We start from the raw sequence: 10,023 nt of genomic DNA, 5'->3' as shown, positions 1-10,023 counted from the left end.
AAAATCTGACTTTTCCAGGTTTTGAGTGCTATAATCAGGTCCTCGTGCATCTACCAACCAAGAAAATGTGAAAAAGATTAACCTAGTAACTTTCTTTTGGTAAGCATTTTTCTGCAAGCGTCTGAGAAAACTAGCGCATCTGATTTTGCTCCCTTGGTGAAGTGGCAAAGGGATCTCATTATAATATTACCGCCCCACCCACGCAGTCATTTTTGATTTCGTAAGCGACAAAAGTGTACTAGATCTAATGCCATGGCGAAAGTTTGAGCAAAACATGCTGCTAACTGTTCTGTCTTTGGTTGCACAGATGACCACAGAACACTATATATATGCGCTTTTCCACTGCGCTGAATCCACTCCTCTGCTATCAACGAGAGGAAAGTCTGTACTTCCACAACAGACAACAAAATTTTTTGGTTGTTAAAGAAAGGTGCGCTTCATGTCATTATAGTTGCGCTACCTCTACTGCCAGGACTCCCAAAAAAAACTTTTTCATTCCGCGTCGCCCCAACAAGCTCTTCAGTGACACAGGTAGTGGCAATTCTCTCTTGCCAATCCATGATCAGCAGAGTTTACACGTCACGTTTTGGTAATGGTACGGTTCACTTGGAACCTCAACCGAGGTGGTACTAAAAAAAGTACCAGGTACTGTACCCAGTGGAAAAACCCCCAAAAAGTGAACCATACCTAGCCATACCGTGCCGAACCATGCAGTGGAAAAGCGCCATTAGAGTCCCAGCCTCAGAGGAGACAACAGAGCAGTGGAATTATTGATTTATTTACTGTATATTGCTGCTGCTACACAGATGTAAAACCTACACAGACTGTTTTTGTAACTCCTGTGTTTTTAACGTAAACTTGCGTGTGAATAAGAACTTAGTTTAGGACTCACATGCTGTATCAAGCGCTTTCTGACCATGTGCTTTGGATTTGTGCACTCAGAAAACCCTATATCAGAAGCTTAAATTAATATGGTTTAAAATGCATGATTTCAGCGCGATATACATGATAATCAGATCTGGAAAATTGTTTTCTAGCAGGTCCGAGCTGTAATGATGAAGCTCTATTCTGGAAAATGGGGTGGGGAGCAGCAGCTCATTTGCATTTAAAGAGACATGCACGAAAACAATGTGTTTTTGCTTCCAATCAAAATAGGAAATAACAAAATAAAATAATAAAAAATCTATCTGAAAGTTGACAGACACCTTACAGACATATTCTGGGGACACCAGAGACTTATAATACATAATGTAAAAAGGGGCATAATATGTCACCTTTAAACAATAATTAAATAGAAAACAGTTATTTTAAATTGTAATAATATTTCAAAATATTACTGTTTTTACTGTATTTTTATCAAATAAATGTAACCTTGACCAAACTTTAAGACCAACCTTCCTGTTGGAAACCTATGTCATGACTTCAAATGTGGTCTACATATTGAAATATTTTAAGGATCTACTTCATAAAATGACTCCTTGCTGATGTAAAATTAATTTGAAAGAGTTCACCGTGTATCATATTCTAGTATTTCATAACAACAATGGTCCCAAACATGTCCACATATGTCTTTGCTAAGATTTCCACTGGCCCAAAAAACGCCCCCAATGTGGTAGTGTGCAGAGTAACATTTGGTATCACTATGAGGTATTTTTTTTTTTTTTTAAAGATGATATTTATCAAAGTTTCTAATTTGAATGCTTTTCATATTTTATATCATTTTCCATTCTCAGAAGCCGTCAAAGGCCACGTTGATTTCCTGTGGGTGTATTAACGCTGACACGGAATGTTTCTCATCCAATGAGTAGTCCCTCTCTACATTTTTTTCTTGTATACTTTTGAAGTTAAATGGGTTTTGAATGGTGTTTCACTTGATTAGTGTTATTTAGACCTCAGGAAAAAAAGATTAAAAAACAATAATACAGTAAATTAGATCTCTAGACACTAATACTGCTTTTCCATAACTGCTGCACTCTTAAAAGTAAAGGTTCCAAAAGGGTTTTCTCAGCAATGCTATAGAAGAACCATTTTGGGTTCCCCACAGAATCTTACATTGAACAGTTCCCAAAATATTTATAAATATAATTTTTTTTTTTTTTCTTAGTGTGAAGAGCATTTTAAGAACATTTTCCACTATAAAGAACCTTTTGTCTAACAGAAAGTTTCCATGGATGTTAAAGGTTTTTATGGAGCCTCAGAAGCCATTAAACAACCTTTATTTTTAAGAGTGTGGAGGAGAAGAGCTTTCTGGAAGGCCCAGTTCCTGTTTCTGTTCCCCAAATCATGTAAATTCACATGCTGCCATAAAGAGAACAAATGTGCTTTTAGTCAAGTATTATGTTAATTACTGCTGGGAATCCAAACAAGTCATTAAAGCCACAATCTTGTTTATCTTTTGAAATGAAATAATTGATTCAGTCTTATTTTCAAATTTTACTGACATGCTTTAGAGGAAATTGCCAATTCAATTTCTGGAACAACCACAGCTGGGGGTGGAAGGTACATTTTTGGTAAAGTAAGGGGGTTGGGTTTATGCGTTATGTGAAGAGGCACTCAAGTACTATGAACAAACACACACAGAGTTCAGGGAATGAGAACACAGCAGGGGAAACAGTTCAAAACAAAAGTTCAAAACACAAGTGAGTTTAGCAAGAATCAAGAGGATAGAAGTGGCTGGCAGTGTGTTGTTGCATGTAAAAGCGTAGGCATACATGTGTTTACGTGTGTGTGTGTGTGTGTCTGTGTGCACCAGAGACTTGTGTGGGAGATTATTAGAAGTGAGATGTGTGAGACATGTAGGACAAGCTTTGGCTGAGTTGGCCGCTGAATTAACCTGTCTGTCACTATTAATCACCACTCTGCTTTCTCCTGCACTTCATTCCCCAGAACTTAATGCCTTCTGCTCGAACCTAATCAAGTCCCTCTGACACAATGTTTGTCAGGTATTTCCCTCAAATAGATACTTGCTTTTCCCTAGAGTCTCTGTACCTCCTGCCACTTCCAGAAGAGTAAATACAGCCTGACATTGGTGGCAATGCTCCATTTCCTGTCAGACAGCCAATGGGATGTTGTATTGTCACTGGTATTTGATAAATATGGTTACTATGATAAATCCACCCTGCAAAAGTTCTTCTAACAAATGTAAAAAACTGGTTATAGGAACAATATTTGTTCAAATCTTTGAGAGAACCTTGCCAGAATGTTAGCCAAAGTTCTGAGAACGTTCCCTATTATCTGGGAGTATATCAGGGTAATATGTTTTGCTCTAGTTTCAGGCTGATGGGTCGTTAATGCAAACTGATGTTATTCAGAGCATTAAACTGCTTGGCACACGCTGATTGGTTCATGATGCATACGACGCCAATGAGCTTCCTGCTTTGCATTTAAGTGGCTGGTCATTCACTAGAGCAGTTCCTCTGAAACCCTCCACCTTCCCCAGCTCCACCTGTATAGATCTCCTAAAGGTTATTATATATGCTATTTGTGCAGCAGTATATCTTAAATACTCACAGCACCATATCTGCGTATGTATTGGCAACAGCAATTTCCTGTAATTGCTTAACAGCAGCAGCAGCAATAATCTACAACAACAGCATTAGCCAACAGCAGCAGCAATTCAGCAGCATAGCAGATCTATTCCACCAAGACCAAATACATTAATATTGTCATATCCATTCCCATGCTAAAATCTTCAGAGAGTTGTCATGATAGATATAAGATCATACAGTAACAACATGAGGGTGGGAAAACGATTTCCGATTTTACATTTTTGGGTGAACTGTCACTTTAAAAAAAGTTTCTCTGCAACATTTTTTGCTCATCCTTCTAGGTTTCTGTTATTTATAAAGTATAAATCTGGTGAGCTGAAACATGCTTACGCTAGGTCAGTGCTGGAAATTTCATTTTCAATTAACTCAATTAACAGCAATTCTGAGATTCTAAAATGAAGCTCAGCTCTACAAAACATTTAGTCGCATGGACATTATTTGCTCCTTAAAAGATGGATAACTGCACAAAATAACCTTACCATTCACCACAGGACACCACCTCATGGATCACAGGGAATCCCTAAGAATTGGAGAAGGGCACTGTGCGTTGTCTATCTAGCTATCCAGACAGTATTTGTTATTCATGTAAGGAGGTGATAGTGACAGCACACAGTGAGGAACACTGCCACAGGATCTTCAGGGACGAGGAATTACTGCCTCTGACACACACACACACACACACACACACACACACACACACACACACACACACACACTTAAATTGTGACAGTCTGTAGACATCTATTGTTTTTATATACAGAGTTAAAAATATTATAACTGAACACAATTACTCATTCTAACCTTAAAGGAAATCACCTCAATAACAAAATTATAACGCTTCCAGCTATTTTTAGCTGTAAAAAACAGCTCGTTTTGCTGCTTAATATTGTAAATTGGTTTGTCTTACCATATTATTTGAATGTATTATCTTAATAACAAATGTATTATATATATGTACACACACACACACACACACACATAATTGTCCCCAAAATAAGGTTAAGTACGTGTACACGAACATTCCATAGACTTTATTGCTTTTTATAAACAACGGGTTGTATACTATAACCTAACCCTTTTAGATTTTTTTGCATTTAATTAATTAATGTTTTTTACAGGAGTTTCTTATGCTCATCTATGCTGCATTTATTTGATCAAAAATACAGGAAAATTTTAATATTATGAAATATTATTATGATGTAAAATAACATTTTTCTATTTTAATATACATTAAAATCGAATTTATTCCTGTGATGCAAAGCTACATTTTCAGCATCATTACTCCAGTCTTCAGTGTCACACGATCCTTAAGAAATCATTCTAATATGCTGATTTATCATCAGTGCTGGAAACTGTTGTGCTGCTTAATATTTTTTTGGAACCTGTGATACTTGTTTCAGGATTCTTTGATGAATAAAAAGTTAAAAAGAAGAGCATTTATTTAACATAGAAATCTTTTCTAACAATATACACTACAGTTCAAAAGTTTGGGGTCAGTACATTTTTATTCTTTCTTTTTTTAAAGAAATTAAAACTTTTATTCAGCAAGGATGTGTTAAATTATTAAGAAGTGATAGCAAAGATTTATATTGATAGAAAATATTTTTCTGCATCACAGAAATAAATGATATTTGAAAAGATATTAAAATAGAAACTATTATTTTATATTGTAATAACATTTTGCAAGATTACCGTGTTTTTTTTTTTTTTTTTTTTTTTATTCTGTATTTTTGATTAAATAAATGCATCCCTGATGAGCAGAAGAGACTTTCAAACAGGTACACACACATACTTCATGTGCTGCCAAACTCCAATGGCTCTCCACTGGGCTTCAACAATAACCACTGGGGCCAAAAATTGTCTAAATAAGTTTAACCAATGAACAAAAATTCATCATTTACTCACCCTGATGTCATTCCAAACCAGTATGCTTTTGTCCATTAAAAACCTAAAAGAATAATTCTTGAAAAAATGCTAACACGACTAAAAAGAGATATGAGTCCACTCTACTCTGTAAAGAGAGCAGAGTGAACAACCATAAAACTAACAAATCAAATATGTTATTAGTTCTCGCATACTGTACCTCATTACCAGACATGTCTAACAACCCCATATTTGTTTGAGAGCTGAAGCTATAGAGTTTTAGGGAACAATTATGTACATTTTGATCTGTTTCTCATTCTTACACAAAACTGACATATGAATTCATAAGACATACAGAAATATAGTACACAAGTCATAAAGACTACGCTTATGATGCTTTTTATCATTTTTGAATTGTCATAGTTATCGCTATAAACAGTCGTCAGATGTAAAAGTGCAGCATGAGGATTCTTCAAAAAGTCTCCTTTTATGATGCATGAAAAAATAAGAGCATGTGAGTTTGGAGAGACTGTAAATAATGACAGAATTTGGATTCCTTTAATGCCAACATTCTACTTAAATTGGCATAAAGTGATTTGCCAACTTGGACTTTGCCTTTCCGAGGTCTTCCTGTTTAATTCAGAGCCGAAGGAGCCAGACGTTCTTATGTGAAGTCCTCAGGGAGCCAGGTTGAGCAGGTTAATGTTTCACACACACACACACACACACACACACACACACACACACACACACACACACACACACACACACACACACACACACACACACACAGAATTGGATTGGACTGTAAGCTTTATTCAGTAGCAGTGTTCAGTGGGTTGTCTGTACAGGAAACAAGCGTCTCTATCTTAATCGGCTGTACTACAAAACACATCCACAGGGAGAGAGAGAAACGACGGCGTTCACCGCCCCCTCACGCTCTCTGATAGGCAAATAGCATAATCAATCCTCAGTGGGTGAGAATGATTAGATATGATTTTGGTAATGAGATCCCTTTGAAACTGTCAAATGGAGGCTGTTTCATTCGAGGAATTATCACCTGAAGTAGTCGCGCCATTTACGAAGACATGTCCCCTACTTTTAACACCCTTACGAATGAGCGCTCACCAATTAGTGCATTTTAAACGCCCACTCAGGAAGACCAGAAGCGAGGGAGAAAACTCATTCTTATCTTTCTAAAGGACTAAAGTGTTTTGGTCCACAGTCCTCACCTAGCAACGGAGTGTCAAGCATAAAATGCAGATTTTATTTTCCACTGTGGCTAAATGGCATATTTAGCTCATCTGTACATTTAGGTGCTGCGGCACTCACAATATATTACTAAATCACAGTCGATCTCATTAAAGAAAGCATTGAATAGTCTTTCAAATGATCAGTTACAAATATTCAATGCAGTAGTTTTAAGCAGGAAATGTGCATGGCATGAAAAAAGTACAGACAGTTACACCATCTGATTTATAGAAACATCAACACATGAGATATTAGATATAACACAAGCATGCACAAACCCTATACTTGTCAGTTCATCTTTAAAATACCTTAAAAAGTCAAACTGATCAAAATATAACAAAATTTCACAAAACAACAAAAAAAAACAAAGAACAAACAGAGAAACAGATAGAGTCTTAAAACTTAATGTGCTCCCTAGTTAGACAGCATTTGTGGGCATCACAAATAGTTTTAAGACAGCCAAAATGTAAAATACTAACGCACACTCTCATACTAACATTACTACGGTAACAGTTTTCTAATCACACAGATACCAATACTAATAAATGCTCATATAAATGTTTGTTAACACTTACTAGCAGGGTTTATGCATAAAAACATTATAATTTTCATAATGTACATTGTAATGCATTATCTACTTTCAAAAAAAGAATTGTAACCAAAGTTAAAAAAGATTATATTTGTAGATTTGTTACATATGAAATTGGTTGTTTGTTTTCTGTTTTAATGCATCACATTTCATTTTCTGTGTAATTACGAATAAATTAATAACTATGTATATTGTATCATAAATGTAGATACAATTAATAATGGGATCATACATTGTATTATAAGGTGCATAATTAATGTGCTAAAATATATATTGTATATGAAGGCTTTGTTCATACTTATAGACCAGTAATGCTCATTCTAACCAATAATATTAATAAAATAAAAAACAGTACTAATAACACTCAAATGATAATAATGCTATTGATATTTACCAATACCAGTAGGTTATTAATGCATAGCCTACCAATGCCCATACTAACATGTACACTAATATTATTTTATACCAAATGGAATACTTACTATGTTCATAGTACACTAACAGCATACTAATACCCACTCTTACTCAATCTAATGCTAATACTCCGGCATTTATTAATATTAATAATGTCTGTAAAAGGGCTGTTTAAGTCAAAGAGATCAAAGTGTGACCATACTCTTTAAAACAACTACACAAGACAGGATAAACACAGACTGTGTCCAAAGCCTAGTGTGCTGCCTAGCCAGACACTATTTGTGGGCGTCACAAGATAAACAATCTACAAAAAACAGCCAGAATCATAATAACACTAACACTCAAACTAAAACAATAAACACCAAAACAGTCTACTAATAATCTTAATAACAACAATAACTACACAAACACAATCAAACAACAAACACCAACAGCTACAAACCAAAAACAAACAGGCCACTGATTAAATGGTAGTATACTATAACTATAATACTAATACTGACACAATACTGTCACTAAACACACTAATACTATTGCTATTTTTAATGTAAATTGGAATACTTAGTGTATGCTCACACTATTACTACCGATAGTACTGCTTTAGTTGTCTGTAAAAAGGCAGCTGAAGTCAAAATGTGACCAGATTGCATAAAACAACAAAACAGAGGTGCGTCTACAAGTTTCTAGCTATAGTAGACAGCATTTGTGGGCATCATAATGCTTAATAAGTTTTAAGACACAACCAGAACTCAGATAACAGAGGTGCGTCTACAAGATGTCTGTTAAAGTTCGCTTCATCTGGAAAGCATCTACTGTGTACAAACATCTGGTAGATGTCTCTAAGATGTCAGTTTTACATTCATTCTAAATAATTAACATCTTGAAGACATCTTCTAAACGTATATTTGACATCTGATAGGAAACACCCTATAGACTTATTGCAGATGAGCAAACACTCTAAAAAAATGTCTTGCATATGTCAAATAGACGTCTGCGTGATGTACGTGTGCTATAAAAGAATGTACAATACATACTCATACTAATGCTCACATGGATACTAACAAACAATATTAATAGCTACTAAAGCTCATTTTAATACTCATGTTTTTGCTAGAACTAATAACAGCATGAACAGCGTACACATTGTCTTACAAATACCAAGAGCTGTAGGTACGTCTGCAAGACGTCTGTTAAAGATCGCTTCACCTGGAAGCATCTGCACAAACATCTGATAGACGTCTCTAAGATGTCAGTTTTACATCCATTCTAAATCATAAATATCTTAAAGACATCTTCTAAACGTCTATTCGACATCTGATAGGAAACGTCCTATAGATGTGTTGCAGATGAGCAAACACTCAAAAAAAAGATGTAAATACAGACGTCAAATAGACGTCTCCGTGATTTTTAATGCAGACTGGAATAGCTACTTACTGTATGCTCATTCTACGCACTACTATACTAATATACTACAGCTATTTTTAATGCAGACTGGAATAGCTACTTACTGTATGCTCATTCTACGCACTATTATGCTAATATTATGATTATTACTAATGCTCACACTAATATTGCTGACATGCACACTAATGTAATTCTCTGTGCGTGTGTTGTTGTTAAAACACGTATGTAAACATAAGCCGAGGAGCTGAAGTTGCTCTACCTGTCGTCCATCTGCCAGTCCCCGAGCAACAGGTCTCGGAACCGGTACCGCGGCGGCAGCGGCAGAACCTCCTTCTCCAGCTCCACCATAGTCAGCAAAGCGCACAAATCAACGCGGGGTGGAAATACAAACGCCTTCGCCCTCACTTATCCCTCCGCCGCAATTGTTTCAAGTCGCTCGGATATATGAAGTGTTGTCATCACTCAGGAACGGGAGACACAGGTCTAGATCCACTGTGACAGCAGCGACTGAGCAACTGGTGCCTCCCCGAGCTCTCCGTGCACTGACACAAGACGCAGCGCCCGCCTGGACATCCTGCTCCACTGCTGACACAAGCTGTTTCACATCAGCTGTAACAGTTGCCAGTGATTGCTGCAGTGCATTATTTCACCATTGTCCTGTATTGATTGAGGCATGTGCTATTTTGAGGGGTGGGCAAGTTCATTTTTATAATCCGTCTACTTGCAACCCGTTTGCAGTAATTTCGTCTGCTGCATTGCTGGAAAACGCAAATGGCGATAAGTCCACGCACACACTTTTTTATTTTTTTGCCTGATATGTCAATCAAAACCCAAGTGTCAATCAAAAAGCACTAATGTAGGCGAGAAACCCCATCTTCATCACTGCCGTAAATTATCCATTTCACAAGACATTATCTTTACCAAATATAGTGCAGTGTATTTCACAATCTAATT

Source organism: Cyprinus carpio, chromosome A3, assembly GCF_018340385.1.
Source record: "Cyprinus carpio isolate SPL01 chromosome A3, ASM1834038v1, whole genome shotgun sequence".
NCBI lineage: Eukaryota > Metazoa > Chordata > Actinopteri > Cypriniformes > Cyprinidae > Cyprinus > Cyprinus carpio.
This window is presented reverse-complemented; position numbering follows the sequence as displayed.